Here is a 16,794-nt window from a genome sequence, read left to right on the forward strand (position 1 = left end):
TTTACTAACGGCAACATCTCATTCAGATTAGTCACATGTCAATTGCTTCATAGCCATCTATGGCAAATAGTCACTCTTTTCTGAGCACAGCTTTAACCTTAGATTTTTCAGAGCTTTTTGAGCAACTCTTAGAATCTGCAAACATTAATCCAAACTGTGTTATTGAGCTTTAAAATAGTATTATATATTTTTATGTCATTTTAATGACATGTAGGTATATAATAAAAAAAAATCCATGGAACAAGCATGGGAAGAGATTCTAAGTGGGGCATCTGGCTGGCTCACTTGGTAAAGTATGCAGCTCTTGATCTTGGGGTTGTAAGTTTGAGCCTCATATTGGGCCTAGAGATTACTTTAAAAAAAATAAAAAAGAGAGAGATTCTAGTATAAATATGGACACGAGAGAGAAAACTATATTCCACAGAGCACTCTGGTTTTGGTAATAAATAATTTGATAATAAATAAAACGAGACCTGTCCACAAAAACTAGGCCAAATATATGGGTTTTCATTAAACAAGACACCCCAAGAAGCATGCATACCTATGTTTGTCCTAATAGACATTAGTTTGTCCATGCATATTTCAGAAGATGATCTTAATATTGGTTTTAATCACACTGCTCCTTAATATATATTAAAGATGCTTTTACATTGAATTCTAAGTGTCAGCATTTTCTCTTCGAATTTAAGAGCCAGTCTAATTATTACAATATGGTATTAAAGAAAATTCATTGAATTAAATTTAAAGATTAAATTGACTTTATTCAATGACTCATGAATTAGACAGCCTCTCATCTAGCAAATAGAAAGGAGCTCCATCAAACTGCAGAAAAGGAAGAGAGGGAACAGAAGAAAAAAAGAAATTATTAGCAAAGAATGTGTTGTTTTAGTCAAGGTCACCTAAAGCAAAAAAAGAAGAGATCTATCAGTGAATTACCTCCAAGTGCTGACCAGGAAATTTCAGGTTATCTGTTTAAAGGTTACATTGTAGAAGAAGCTAAAGCCTCAATTTATTTATTTTTTTTAAGTTTATCTATTTAGAGAGAGAGTGAGCAGGGGAGAAGCAGAGAGAGAGGGAGAGAGAATCCCAAGGAGGTTCCACACTGACAATGTGGAGCCCCACACAGGGGTGGATCCCACAAACTGTGAAATCATGACCTGAGCTGAAACCAAGGGTCAACGCTCAACCAACTAAGCCACCCAGGCACCCAAGCCTCAATTAAGTTTAGTATTAAGTTTTGTTTGGCTGACATGGAACCTTCATATAAATGACTCCATTTTGATCCTATGGTTTTCCTTTTAACAATGGAAAAAGAGCAAAAAAGACCCAAAGAGGAGAAAAAATAAATATTTCAGTTTAGGGGCAATGCTTGCTTGCTCTTTATGAAACAAATGCCTTAGACCTTTGCACTTTCACACAGAAATTAAGAGGAACTTGTTCTGATCACGAGGAATCCAAAAGAAGTTTAAAACTCACATCTCTTACTGAAGATCTTTTCAGAGAATTGCCCTCAAGTACTTTAACTTCACTAGAAAATGGCTGGTTGCTGGGTTTTTCTTTCCCTTTCTTTTCACAACATGAAGCAGTGGTTTCAGTGTAGAACTGTCTTTCCTTGCCTATGATACTCTATGAAAGACTGCCAGAGCTATTTGGCTCTTTAGGGCTAATTGAGGCAACATCTTCTAGGCATTTTTTCCTGTCCTCCTAAAACTCCTGGGACTTCATATAAGGCAGATGCAGATGCAAAATCTAAAAAAATAAAAAAAAATAAAAAATAAAAAAATAAAAGGCAAAAACAATTAAAATAGCTGTTAAGCAGTTGAATAATTTCTACAATTTGCAAGGTTCCTTCTGTGGATTTTCCTGAGTTGTTGGATCTGAGGTGCCTGGAGAGAAAAGTGCAGGGTGTGCTAACTTGTCTTCAGCAAGACAACGGCTTTATGGGTCTCAGTAGTGATGACAACTTAGAAAGGTTCCAACTGGATCAATTTTGGCTGCCAGACTGAAGCGGCTGAGCGCAGTTGCAAGTGGTCTACTGGCCTACAAAATGTGTTAACTCCCACAACGTGGAAACTCCTTTCAATATTTAAGGAGCTTGAAAGTAGGCTTTAAATTTTTTTTTTTAACATTTATTTATTTTTGAGACAGAGACAGAGCATGAACGGGGGAGGGGCCGAGAGAGAGGGAGACACAGAATCTGAAGCAGGCTCCAGGCTCTGAGCCGTCGGCCCAGAGCCTGACGCGGGGCTCGAACTCACGGAGCGCGAGATCGTGACCTGAGCTGAAGTCGGACGCTCAACCGACGGAGCCACCCAGGCGCCCCGAGAGTAGGCTTTAAAGGCATAGTTTGAAGCCTGACCTGTTTTACTACTGATAGCACTTTGTTTTACTTCTAATATAAATGAATTTTATATTATTAATTTATATTATTTTCTATTATGATTAATTACATTATATAAAAATTATATATATATAAATTATGTTATATATGTAACATATATTTAATTATATTATTAATTTATAATAAATTGATCTGTTTTATTGACATATAATTGACACACAATGCTATATAAATGTGTATACAGCATACATTGCAAAATGATTACCCCAATACGTTTAGTTACCATCCATCACCTCATCTAGTTACAATTTTTTTTCATTGAAATTCTTTAAATGCCCAGCACTACACTAGCAAGTGGTTCTAGAGTGGTGATTAAAATAGGCCTGTTCCCTGCCCTCAGGGAATTTACAGCATAATGGAATGAGGTAGGACAGACTGTGAGGAAGTCAATAAATAAACCATATATAATTGCAAACTGTGATCGTGATGCGGAGATTAAAAACAGCTGCTTTAAAAATGGGACTAACCTGTTTTAAAGTGGGTGATCAGGGAAGTTTTCTCCAAAGGCCTAACATTCATGATGAGAAATAGAGGTTGAGAAGGTTTCAAACAAGCAAAATGTGTGAGAAAAGTATTTGGGCAGAGGAAAAAGTGTGAATCAACGTTAAAAAGCCCAGTAGTTTATTGGTAAAAGCAACTGGTAAGGTAATTCTATGCCTCAGAATCTATGACCCTACTTTCACAGTATCTAAGTTCCTGGGAAAATGCTTAATATTTTATATTTCCACTTATCACCTATTTTCATCATAATAGAATGAAGTATTATTTACTATCTTTTAAGAACTATGTGATCCTTACAATTATTTATGCAGCTAAGCTATGAACAAAGTAATGGTATGGATTGGGGGAACCTAGATTAATAGAATCACTTTGGGAGTTCCCTCAAACTCAACAAACGGGCACCTCTTCCCCTGATTCCACCCTGCCCCCATGAGTCTGATAGTTATCAAGCTGCTGTCTGTTTTCTATCCTTAAAACAACTGGGAAAGACATGTTTTAATAATCTTCTACTTCCTCTGTCACATTCTACCACAATAAATTAAATTCCACCTCCACTTTTAAAAGTTACCTGTAGTAGCTTGTGTATAGGAAGAATGGGTCTTAGATCAAGTGGGTTCAAATCTTGACTTGGCTTCGGTGATTTGGGCAAATAAATTAATCTCTCTTAGCTTCAATTTCTCCATCTGTAAAATAAATATAAAAGTAGCTCCTTTATAAGAGTATTGCAAGGATTTGGGGTGCCTGGGTGGCTCAGTCGGTTAAGCGTCTAACTCTTGATTCGGCTCACATCATGATCTCATCATTTCTGGGTTCAAGCCCTGTGTCAGGGCTATCATCATGAAGCCTGCCCCTTTCTCTAAATAAATAAATAAATAAATAAATAAATGATAGATAAAAATAATTTTTAAAAAAAGAAAATAGAACTTAAAAAAAGATTACTGCAAGGATTTAATCGACCATTTATACAAATGACCTAGCACATAATAGTTGCTCAATAATTGTTGAACAAAGGCTATAAGAGCCAATTATGTAATCCAAATAATTCCAGACCTCTTACAGGAGAAATCCTAGAAACACTAAAAGGAAGAATTATTAATTCACCAAGACTGAGGAAGCCTGCCATTCATGAAAAGCTAGATATTTTCAAGTTATGTTGCTAGGTGTTCTGAACTGTTGTTTTCCTACCAACAAAGATGCTATACTTATGCCACCCTTAGATGAGTGCCAAGGGGTGAGTTGTTTTCTATTGGCCCAGAATTTTCCTACCCCTAAATGCTAGATTTTACCTACCATAGCTGTGGAGATGTGAGTTTAGAGAAACCGAGCCCTGAGTCAGTGTCCCCAGGCCTCCCAACCAGAAGATTTAGACTGAGCTGAACTTCGAGCCCACTTCAAGGGAAAGAATGTTAATCCAAGAATCCCTAACTATAATGAAAGACAGACATGAATCCATCCTGGTACCCTAGATCTGAATACATCTGGCAGGTTCCTCACAATACATTTTCTGAGCTAGAATACATTTTAATGATCTAATAGTAAAAATTAATATTTTTGAATATAGATAAACAAAATGTGATATATCCATGCAGTGGAATACTACTCAGCAATAAAAAGATAGGAAGTGCTCAGACATGTTAGCATATGGATGAACCTCAAAAACATTACACTAAGTGAAAGAGCCAGATTTAAAAAATGACCACATCTTTTATGATTTTACTTATAAGAAATGTACAGAAAAGGACATTTTATAGAGACAGATAATAGACAAGTAGTTGCCTGTGGCTGAGGCAGGAATGGGAACTGACTACAAATTGACATGGGTTTCATTTGGAGGTATGGGTGGAATGTTCCAAAATGTAATCATGGTGACGGTTATATAATTCTGTAACTACACTCAAATATCATGGAATTAAAACAGGTGGATTTATCATATGTAAATTATACCTTCACAAAAATATTAATTAAAACATTAATTTAGGGGTACCTGGGTGGCTAAGTCAGTTAAGGGTTTAACTTCAGCTCAGGTCATGATCTCAGTTTGTGAGTTCAAGCCCACGTTGGGCTCTGTGCTGACAGCTCGGAGTCTGAAGCCTACTTTGAATTCTGTGTCTCCTCTCTCTGCCTCCCCTGCTCATGCTCTCTGCGCATGTGTCTCTCTCTCAAAAATAAACATTAAAGGGACCCCTGCGTGACTCAGTCGGTTAAGCGCCTGACTTTGGCTCGGGTCATGATCTCGCAGTTTGTGGGTTCGAGCCCCGTGTCAGGCTCTGTGCTAATAGCTTGGAGCCTGGAACCCGCTTTGGATTCTGTGTCTCCCTCTCTCTCTGCCCTTCCCCTGCTTGCACTCTCTCTCTCTCTCTCAAAAATAAATAAACATTAAAAAAATAAATAAATAAAATAAACATAAAAAATAAAATAAAATGAATTAATTTAAAAAGTGAATGTTTTTCACTTTGGGCCTCAGCTTCAAGGCAGTGATTTCCTTGTAAGAAATGGCCTAAGTTCCATTGCTCTGCAGTTATTGGCCTGGATGCCCAAATTTGACTCACTTCTCAGGTCCAAAAGGAACTCAAGGTAACTTCCAGAGATGAATATTCCAGTCATGAGGGGCAGGGCAGCTGAAGAGTGGCTCTCACTAGATAAACTAAGTAAAGAAGGGAACTCTAGCTGGGATTGTCATATATTATTGACCATAACAGGTCAGCTGGGATACACAGTATGAATTTGATATTCCCAGTCCCCAAATACAGTAATGTTTCTTTTTAACAATAAGTGAGCAAATTTTTAAAAATATTTTCTTATTTTTTAGAAAGAAAGAAAGAAAGAAAGAAAGAAAGAAAGAAAGAAAGAAAGAAAGAAAGAAAGAAAGAAAGAGAAAGAAAGAAAGAAAGAAAGAAAGAAAGAAAGAAAGAAAGAAAGCAAGCACAGGCAGGGGAGAGGGGCAGAGAGAATCTTAAGCAGGCTTCACAGTCAGTACAGAGCCTAACATGGGGCTTGATCCCATGACCCTGGGATCATAACCTGAGTTGAAATCAAGAGTCGGACAGTCAACCAACTGAGTCACCCAGGCGCTCTGAATAAAATGTATTTTAAAGTCCTAAGCTACAAGATGATCTGAAAATGTATTAATCAGCAGCAGAAGTGACAGAGACCATCGAACATCTCAGTCCCCAGCAAGGAAACTCTTTTAAATCAATTTAACTGCCTTTGTCATTGATTTGAGATGTTGATCATAAGAAGGAGAAGAATAGGCAGCATGGAAAACTAAACTCAAGCCCAAGTTTTATTTTCCAATCCTCAAATCAGTACTCAATAATGATTAATTATTGTTGCTTCATTTGTGTATAAACACTTTCAGTTAGGGAACATGTAGATGCAAGGAAACAACATCTACCCACAGTCCAAGTAAAAGGATTTTCTTTGAAGGACAGGATAGGCATGGACTTCAAGGGACTGGAGACAAAGAACACATGAGCAAGGCCATGTTCCATATAACCTTACAGTTCAAGTACCAAGCAATGTTTGACTCATCACAACTAGAGACTGTTCCACCAATGTCAAGTATCTATCCTGATCCAACCAGCTGAGGCCAGAAGGGATGAGTCACAAGGTCTGTCATGGTTACATAGGCCCACTATAGTAGGCAGCGTGACGGCCTCCAAAGGTGTCCATGTTTTAACTCCCAGAACCCTTAAATATGTTACACGGAGAAGGGGAATTATGGCTGTAGATATTAAGCTTATAGAATCAGCTGTCCTTGAGATAAGCAGATTATCCTGGATTGTCTAGGAGGGCCCAATGCAATCACAAGGGTCATTATAAGTGAAAGAGGGGGGCAGGACAGTCAATGTTAAAGGAAGAGATGTCAAGAGAGAAGCATCATCCAAGATAATATGAAGAAGGAGTCTGGGTCAAGAAATGCAGGAAGATTCTAGAAGGTGGCAAGGGCAAGGACACTAAGTCTTTCCTAGAGCCTCCAGGAGGAACATTCCTGCTAACACATTGGTTTTAGGACTTCTGAACTCCAGAACTGTCAGTGAATATATTGCTGTTATTTTAAGACACTAAATTTGTGGTAATTTGTTATAGCAGCATTAGAAAACTAATGAGGTGTTTAAAAAGTGAATCTCTGGGGCACCTGGGTGACTCAGTCAGTTAAGCATCCAACTCCAGCTCAAGTCATGATCTCATGATTTGTGAGTTCAAGCCCCGGCATTGGGCTCTGTGCTGACAGCTTGGAGTCTGGATCCCAGTTCAGATTCTGTGTCTCCCTCTCTCTCTCTGCTTCTCCCCCACTTGCATGCTATCTCTCCCTCTCTCAAAAATAAACATAATAAATAAATAAATAAATAAATAAATAAATAAATAAATAAATAGATTTTTTTTTGAAAAGTGTATCTCCATGTTTCATGGATTATCCTCAGGAGAATTTAAAATCAAGCCTTCAAGTCTTACTCATTAGCAAATTTTACTTCTATAAATACAGGAAAAAGTCTTATAAAGAAACTACTAGAAAAGGTGCTACTAATCTTCCCTTCCTGTGCTGGGCAGAAGAATCTTGACTGCAACAGTTAATCTGGAGCACAGCTGCTTCAAACATCTATATAAAATCATACTCAAAATGGCTCTTCAATTTAGAACATTAAAATTATAACAAGGGTTGATTGACACTAAGTTAGCAACACTAAAGAGTAAGAGCCATAACCAATTTACTGAACAATTAAGTTAGGGAATAAATAATACACAGGCTTTAAATTTCTCTTCCAGTTCTTTTTTTTTTTTCTTTTTTTAATGTTTATTTATATTTGACAGAGACAGACAGAGCATGAGTGGGGGAGGGGCAGAGAGAGAAGGAGACACAGAATCTGAAGCAGGCTCCAGGCTCTGAGCTGTCAGCACAGAGTCTAACATGGGGCTCGAACTCAGGAGCTGGGAGATCATGACCTAAGCAGAAGTCGGCCACTTACAACTGAGCGACCCAAGTGCCCCTCCAATGCTGTATTAAAAATTTAGCGTACCGGAATACTGCTGTTTTTGGTTTTAAACCCTCTATATATGGTGAGCTCTGTCTCTGACCTCAGTCTAACTATAATATGTCCCCGAATCCACTTGCCTACTTCGCATTTCTGCTAGGCTGACTCGGAGACATTCCACATCCAAAATTTTCCAAATAATTCACCAGCTGTACCCCACCCTGCCCCAACCTCAAGCTCTAACATTATTTGTTCCCTGACCAATGAGGTTGTCAGTTAGAGAAACCAGAAAGTCACTCTAAGTGCTTTTTGAAGGTGCTCTTAAAATCCTAAACGTTCTTCAGATCTGCTCTCTTCCCTGCCACAGCCACAGTCAACTCAAAGACTTGAGCTTTTCTTTCTAGGACGACTGTCACAGCTTTCTCAGTAATCCACCTCAAGGCATGCAAACTTCAATCCATTCCAAGTGGGCCACAGAAAAAATATTCTAACATGCAAAGCTAATCACTTAACATTCCTATGTAAAACCCATCCATTTACTTTACATCACCCTAAATGATCTGTTGCTACCTCTTCAATTTCATGCTATAGTTGTATATGTAATTGCTTTCCTAGCATCTTAGAATAGCACCCAGTTTCCATTTGGAAATCCATGGGCTTCTGGGGAAGCTGACTACACCCTTGCCCCATATCTAGTATCTGGAGTGGAATATGTGAGTTAACACATAAATAGTACCAAGAGGCTTGCGTGCCTCAGTCAGTTAAGCATCCCATGCTTGATATCCACTCAGGTGGTGATCTCGTTGTGAGACCCAGCCCTGCATCACGCTCCACACTGAGCAAGAAACCTGCTCGGAATTCTCTCTCTCCTTCTCTCTCTGCCCCTCCCCCCTTCTCAAAAATATATAAATTTCTTAAAACTTAAAAAAAAAAAAAAAGAGCTGTCTGGGTGGCTCAGTCCATTAAATATCCAACTTCAGCTCTGGTCATAATCTCCTAGTTCATTGAGTTCAAGCCCCAATTTGGGTGATCTTGAGCCTTGTTCCTGGCTCCACACTCTCTCTCTCTTCCTCTCTCTTGGCATGGCACCTTCTCTCTCTGTCCCTCTCTCTCTCTGCCCCTAGGTCACTTGCACCCTCTCAAAAATAATTAATTAATTAATTAATTAATTTTTAAAATATACTTTAAAAAGGAGAGTATATCAAGAATGTGCACATAAACTATTCTGGCTCAAATCAAAATGGATATATGACTAGGGCTAGAATTTCTTGCACAAAGGGTCTGGGCAGGGTAGCGGATGGATGGAGGGCTGGAATGCTAGAGGTCAATTTAGCACATAAGGAAAAACCCACTAACGGCAGATCTAGCCTCTTCCGGGCAGAGGGCTATCCGTTTGTCCAAGGATAATATCATGAACATCTACAGGAAATTATGCAGGAAGGCTATGTCATCTTAGAAATTTTCAATTATGAGCAAATAAACTCCTTTCATTATTTAGTGCATTTAAATTGAGATTTATGTAAATAGATACTCTGTTCATGGATTGAAAGACTCAATATTATTAAGATATCAATTCTTCCCAACTAGGTCTATAAATTCAACCAATTCTAATCAAAATCCCAGCAAACTATTTTGTGGATATTGATAATCTAACAATAAAGTTTGTATGAAAGGCAAAAGACTTACTATAAATTAGAGAATTAAGACAGTGTGGTATTGCTAAAAGAAAGTATCCATCATCAGTGAATGGACATTTGGGCTCTTTCCATAATTTGGCTATTGTTAATAGTGCTGCTATAAACATTGGGGTGCATGTACCCTTTGAATCAGCATTTTTTTATCCTTTAGGTAGATATTTAGTAGTGCAATTGCTGGGTCATAGGGTAGCTCTATTTTTAATTTTTTGAGGAAACTTCATATTGTTTTCTGAAGTGGCTGCACCAGTTTGCATTCTCACCAGCAGTGCAAGAGGGTTCCCTTTTCTCCACATCCTTGCCAACATCTGTTGTTTCTTGAGTTGTTAATTTTTTTTTTAATTTTTTTTTCCCAACGTTTTTTTATTTATTTTTGGGACAGAGAGAGACAGACAGAGCATGAACGGGGGAGGGGCAGAGAGAGGGAGACACAGAATCGGAAACAGGCTCCAGGCTCCGAGCCGTCAGCCCAGAGCCTGACGCGGGGCTCGAACTCATGGACCGCGAGATCGTGACCTGGCTGAAGTCGGACGCTTAACTGACTGCGCCACCCAGGCGCCCCTCTTGAGTTGTTAATTTTAGCCATTCTGACAGGTGTGAGGTGGTATCTCATTGTGGTTTTGATTTGTATTTCCCTGATGATGAGTGTTTTCCTGTGTCTGTTAGCCATCTGGATGTCTTCTTTAGAAAATTATCTATTCATGTCTTCTACCCATTTAGTCACTGGATTATTTGCTTCTTGGGTGTTGAGTTTGATAAGTTCTTTATAGATTTTGGGTACTAACCCTTTATTAAATATGTCATTTGCAAACATTCCCTCAGTTGCCTTTTAGTTTTGTTGATTGTTTCCTTCCCTTTGCAGAAGCTTTTGATCTTGACGAGGTCCCAATAGTGCATGTTTGCTTTTGTTTCCCTTGCCTCTGGAGACAATCACACCTAGCCAAGGTCAAAGAGGTTGCTGCCTGGTTTCTCCTGTAGGATTTTGATGGTTTCCTGCCTCACATTTAGGTCTTTCATCCATTTTGAATTTATTTTTGGGTATGGTGTCAGAAAGTGGTCCATGTTCATTCTTCTGCATGTTGCTGTCCAGTTTTCCCAACAGCATTTGCTGAAAAGACTGTCTTTTTTCTATTGGATATTCTTTCATGCTTTGCAAAGAATATTGGCTATATATTTGTGGGTCCATTTCTGGGTTCTCTATTCTGTTCCATTGATCTATGTGTCTGTTTTTGTGCCAGTACCATACCGTCTTGATGACTATAGCTTTGTTATACAGCTTAAAGTCCAGAATTATGATGCCTCGTTTTGGTTTTCTTTTTCAACATTACTTTGGCTGTTCGAGGTCTTTTCTGGTTCCACACAAATTTTAGAATTGTTTGCTCTAGCTCTGTGAAGAATGCTGGTGCAATTTTGATGGGGACTGCATTGAAAGTGTCATTTGCTTTGGGTAGTATTAACATTTTAACGATATTTGTTCTTCTAATCCATAAGCATGGAATGTTTTTCCATTTCTTTGTGTCTTCTTCACTTCTTTCATAAGATCTCTATAGCTTTCAGCATACAGATCTTTTACCTCTTTGGTTAGGTCTATTCCTAAGTATCTTATGGTTTTTGGTCAATTGTAAATGGGATCCATTTCTTGATTTCTCTTCCTGTTGCTTTATTATTGGTGTATAGAAATGCAGCCAATTTCTCTATGCTGATTTTATATCCTATGACTTTGCTGAATTCATGTGTGAGTTCTAATGGTATTTTTTATGGGGTCTTTTGGGTTTTCCACATATAATATCATGCCACGTGAAGAGTGAAAGTTTGATTTCTTCCTTGCCAATTTGTATGCCTTTTATTATTTCCGTTTGTTGCCTGATTGCTGAGGCTAGGATTTCCAATACTATGTTGAACAACAGTGATGAGAGTGTACATCCCTGCCGTGTTCCTGACCTTAGGGGGAAAGCTCTCAGTTTTTCACCATTGAGGAGGATATTAGCTATGGGTCTTTCACATAGGCCTTTATGATCTTGAGGTGTGTTCCTTCTATCCCTACTTTCTTGAGGTTTTTTTTTTTTTTATCAAGAAAGGATGCTGTATTTTGCCAAATGCTTTTTCTACATCTATTGAGAATATTATGTGGTTCTTATCCTTTATTTTATTAATATGTTGTATCATGTTGATTGAGTTGCAAATATGAAATCAGCCCTGAATCCCAGGAATAAATCACAGTTGATCATGGTGATGTACTGTTGAATTTGATTTGCCAGTCTTGTTGAGAATTTTTGCATCCAGGTTCATTAGGGATATGGGCCTATAATTCTCCTTTTATGTGGGATCTTGGTCTGATTTTGGAATCAAGGTAATGGTGTCTTCATAGAATGAGTTTGGAAGCTTTCCTTCAATTTCTATTTTGGAACAGTGTGAGAAGAGTAGGTATTAACTCTTCTTTAAATGTCTGGTAAAGTTCCCCTGAGAAGTCATCTGTCCCAGAATTCTTATTCGTTGGGTGATTTTTGATAACTTATTCAATTTCTTTAATGGTTATAGGTCTGTTCCAATTTTCTATTTCTTCCTGTTTCAGTTTTTATTGTGTGTGAGTTTCTAGGAATTTCTCCATTTCTTCCAGATTGCCCAACTTGTTGACATATAATTTTTCATAGTATTCTCTTATAATTCTTTGTATTTTTGTGGTGTTGGTTGTGATCTCTCCTCTTTCATTCATTATTTTCTGTATTTTGGTCCTTTCTCTTTTCTTTTTGATAACTGACTCGGGGGTTATCAATTTTGTTTATTCTCTCAAATAACCATCTCTTAGTTCCATTGACCTATTTACTTTGTTTGTTTGTTTGTTTCTATAGTGTTTATTTGTACTGTAATCTTTATTATTTCCCTTCTCCTGGCTAAAGGCTTTTTGGCTGTTCCTTTTCTAACTCCTTTGGGTGTAAGGTTATATTGTGTATTTGGGACCTCTCTTGCTTCTTGAGACAGGCCTGAATTGCAAGGTACTTTCTGCTTAGGACTGCCTCTTCTGCATCCAAAGGGTTTGGACTGTAGTGTTCTCATTTTCATTTGTTTCCATATATTTTAAATTTCTTCTTTAATTTACTGGTTAACCGATTCATTCTTCAGTAGAATGTTCTTTAGCCTACATGTATTTGAGGGCTTTCCAAATTTTTTCTTATGGTTTATTTCAACTTTCATAGTGTAGTGATCTGAAAATATGCATGGTATGATCTTGACCTTTTTATATCTGTTTGGCTAATTTGTGACCCAGGATGCAATCTATTCTCAAAAATGTTCCATGTGCACTTGAGAAGAATGTGTATTCTGCTGCTTTATGATGAAGTGTTCTGAATATATCTGTTAAGTCCATCTAGTTCATTGTCATTCAAAGCCATTTTTCCTTGTTGATTTTCTGCTTAATCTGTCCATTGCCGTGCATGTGGTGTTAAAGTCCCCTACTACTATGGTACTATTATCCATGAGTTTCTTTTTGTTTGTGATTAATTGATTTATTTATTTGGGTGCTCCAACTTGGGTTGGAGGCATAAATGTTCACAATTGTTAGATATTCTTGATGGATAGGCCCCTTAATTATGAAATAATGCCCCTCTTCACCTCTTGTTAGTCTTTGGTTTAAAATCTAGTTAATGTGAGGTGGCTGGGTGGCTCAGTCAGTTAAGTGTCCGACTTCGGCTCAGGTCATGATCTCGCAGTTTGTGAGTTCGAGCTCTGCATCAGGCTCTGTGCTGACAGCCTGGAGCCTGGAGCCTGCTTTGGATTCTGTGTCTCCCTCTCTCTCTCTGCCCCTTCCCCTTCACGTTCTGTCTCTCTCTCTCTTTCTCTCTCTCAAAAATAAATAAACATTTAAAAAAAATTTTTAATAAAGAAAAATAAAAATAAAATACAGTTAATGTGATATAAGTATGGCTACTCTGGCTTTCTTTTGATATCCTTTAACATTATAGATGGTTCTTTATCCCTTCACTTTCAATCTTGCAGGTGTCTTTAGGTCTAAAATGAGTCTCTTGTAAGCAGCATGTATATGGATCTTGTTTATTAATCCATCCAGATACCCTATGTCTTTTGATTGGAGCATTTGGTCCATTTACATTGAGAATAATTAGTGAAAGATATGAATTTAGTACATTGTGGTACTGTAGAGTTGGTGTTTCTGTTGATGTTCTCTATTCCTTTGTTGTCTTTGTTGCTTTGGTCTTTTTTTTTTTTTCCTCCTTCAGTCAGAGAGTCCCCATTATTATTTCTTGCAGGACTGTTTAGTGGTCACAAACTCCTATAGTTTTTGTTTGTCTGGGAAAATCTTTATCTCTCCTATTCTGAATGACAGCCTTGCTGGATAAAGAATTCTTGGCTGCATATTTTTCAGCACATTGAATATTTCTTGCCACTCCCTTCTGGCCTGCCAAGGTTCTATGGACAGGTTTGTTGCTACCCTTGTAGGTTAATTACCTTTTTGTCCCTAGCTGCTTCAGAATTCTTTCTTTATCCTTGTATTTTGCAAGTTTCATTATGTTATGGTGCCAACCTGTTTTTGCTTATTTTGAAGGGAGATTTCTGTGCATCTGGGACTTGAATTTCTGTTATTTTGCATGTTTTAAAAGATTGTTATGTTTCCTGCACCTGAGAGTACTGCTATATTAAAAAGAGGTCATACATTGTCCAGGGCCTGCCACTTCAGGAAGTGTTTCTGGTGTATGTTGTGTGCACTTTTCTTTTCCTTTCGGCTGCTCTTTCCCACTGCAGAGCTCCCCCTTGTTTGCAGTGGGTAGTGTTTGGGCCTTTAACTAGGTGTGCTTTGATTTGTTTGTTGAAGTAAGTCTCATACCTGCCACATTCTCCCTCCAACTGTGGGGATCCTTCTGCAACTCTGAAGATTGATTTCCTGGATGTTCCTAGTGATCTTACCTCAATACAGCTGTGTTTGAGAGGCAAGGAAAGCCCAAGGTCCCCCTACTTCTCTGCCTTCTTAATTTCTCTCCAAGAAAATGGGGATTTAGCATCAGGCCCCCTAGAAGTGACAATTAATTATTGCTGAAAATAGAAAAAGAATATTGTTATCTGGACTTAAAAACCTTGGGAAGAACTAGGGTTTTGATACATATATATATATATATATATATATATATATATATATATATATTTAAAAACCTCAATAGACTTTTTTGAATGTATACAGTTGCTTCTGAAGCAACATGAAACTCATTGTATTTTATATCCACTTTTCTAGAGTTAATCAATTTTCCTTTACTCTTTCAAACTTCTTCTAGAATTGTATAAATCAAAATATAGGGGTTTTTTTTTTCATTTATCTTTTTGTGTCATATAGTAAAATTCCAGAGCACAAGGACAATGTTCTTATTTATATTTGATTCTCTAGTGTCTGGCGTGGGATTTTGGCACATAGCAGGTGCTCAATAAGTGCTGAATCTATACAGATTTCAGAGAGAGACGGCGGAATGTGACAAAATGCCTCAAATTTACATTTTTTTTCTTTGTGGGGATTGTTCTATCAAAACAATTTCCCTCATAGTACAATTGTAACCAAGATCATCTGGAGCATAATTAGTATTTTGGTCATCTCAAAGTAGAAAAATCAGGTAATAGCTCCAGCTCATTTTGTCACTATATTAGTTACATTCCATAGAGTTGCTGTTGGTACTTTTTTTTTTAATTTACATCCACGTTAGTTAGCATATAGTGCAACAATGAATCCAGGAGTAGATTCTTTAATGCCCTTTACCCATTTAGCCCATCCCCCCTCCCACCACCCCTCCAGTAACCCTGTGTTTGTTCTCCATATTTAAGAGTCTTTTATGTTTTGTCCCTCTCCCTATTTTTATATTATTTTTCCTTCCCTTCCCTTGTATTTATCTTTCCTGTGGTTTAAAGTCCTCGTATGAGGGAAGTCATATGATATTTGTCTTTTTCTAACTAATTTCCTTTAGGACAATACCCTCTAGTTCCATCATGTAGTTGCAAATGACAAGATTTCATTCTTTTTGATTGCTGAGTAATACTCCATCGTGTATATATACATACCACATCTTTATCCATTCATCCATCGATGGACATTTGGGCTCTTTCCGTATGCTGTTTTGAAGGGGCACATGCACCCCAATGTTTATAGCAGCTGTTGGTACTTTTAATAACATTTTGTGCATTTCATCCTTGAGTAACACTAGACCAGCTATGTAGCCTGGGCTAGTTGCTTACCCTTTCCAAATATTACTTTCCTTGTCGATAAAATGAAATGGTATCAGCATCTGCCTCATAGCATTTTTGTATTTATAACATGCTGTCATATTATATAAATTTGGGAAAACTATACAAATAAAAAAGAGACATGCGATATGCCTATAATAACTCTTTCTCTCTTTTGTCTTGACATTGACTTCTAGATCTTTCCTACGCAGAGTGTGGCCTGTGGCCCAGTAGCACCAGCCCCACCTGGGAACTTTTTTGATATGCAAAATCTCACATCTCACCAACCCAGACCTTCTGAACCAGAGACTGAATTTTAACGAGATCCCAGATGGCTGTATATTACAGTTTGAGAACCACTGTCTACACAGAACTGAAGGAGTATTAATTTCTTATTGCTGCTCTAATAAATTACCACAAACTTAGTGCCTAAAACAACAAAAATGTCTTATCTTGCAGTTCTGGAGGTCAGAAGTCCCAGATCAAGGTGTGCACAGGGCTGTGTTTTTCTTCAGGCTCTAGGGAAGAATTCATTTCTTTGACTTTTCCAGGTTCTAGAGGCCAGCATCACTTCTTGGCCTGTGGCCCCTTCCTCCATCACTCTGACCACCACTGTCTTCATATCTCCTTCTCCGACTCTGATTCCCCTGCCTCCCTTTTTCACTAATAAGAACATTTGTAATTATATTGGGCACAACTACATAATCCTGGATAATCAATTTCCTTAAACTTTAATCCCTTCTACAAAAGTCCCTTTTATCATATAAAGAAACATATTCACAGGTTCTAGGGATTAGGATAAGGGTATCATTGAGGGGCCATTATTCTGTCTACCATAAATATTATGTGACTAAACTTACCTCAATTTATTAAAAATCTATTTCAAAACAGCAGCAAACAAATGCTCTTATTTGTCACTGATTCAATAATTTGTGTCTTTAGTGACCCAGGGCCTAAATGCTGGTCAACAATTCATTTTCTTCTTTGTCCTCACTCACTTCCACTCTCACCC

This window comes from Neofelis nebulosa, chromosome 15 (assembly GCF_028018385.1).
Source record: "Neofelis nebulosa isolate mNeoNeb1 chromosome 15, mNeoNeb1.pri, whole genome shotgun sequence".
Lineage (NCBI taxonomy): Eukaryota > Metazoa > Chordata > Mammalia > Carnivora > Felidae > Neofelis > Neofelis nebulosa.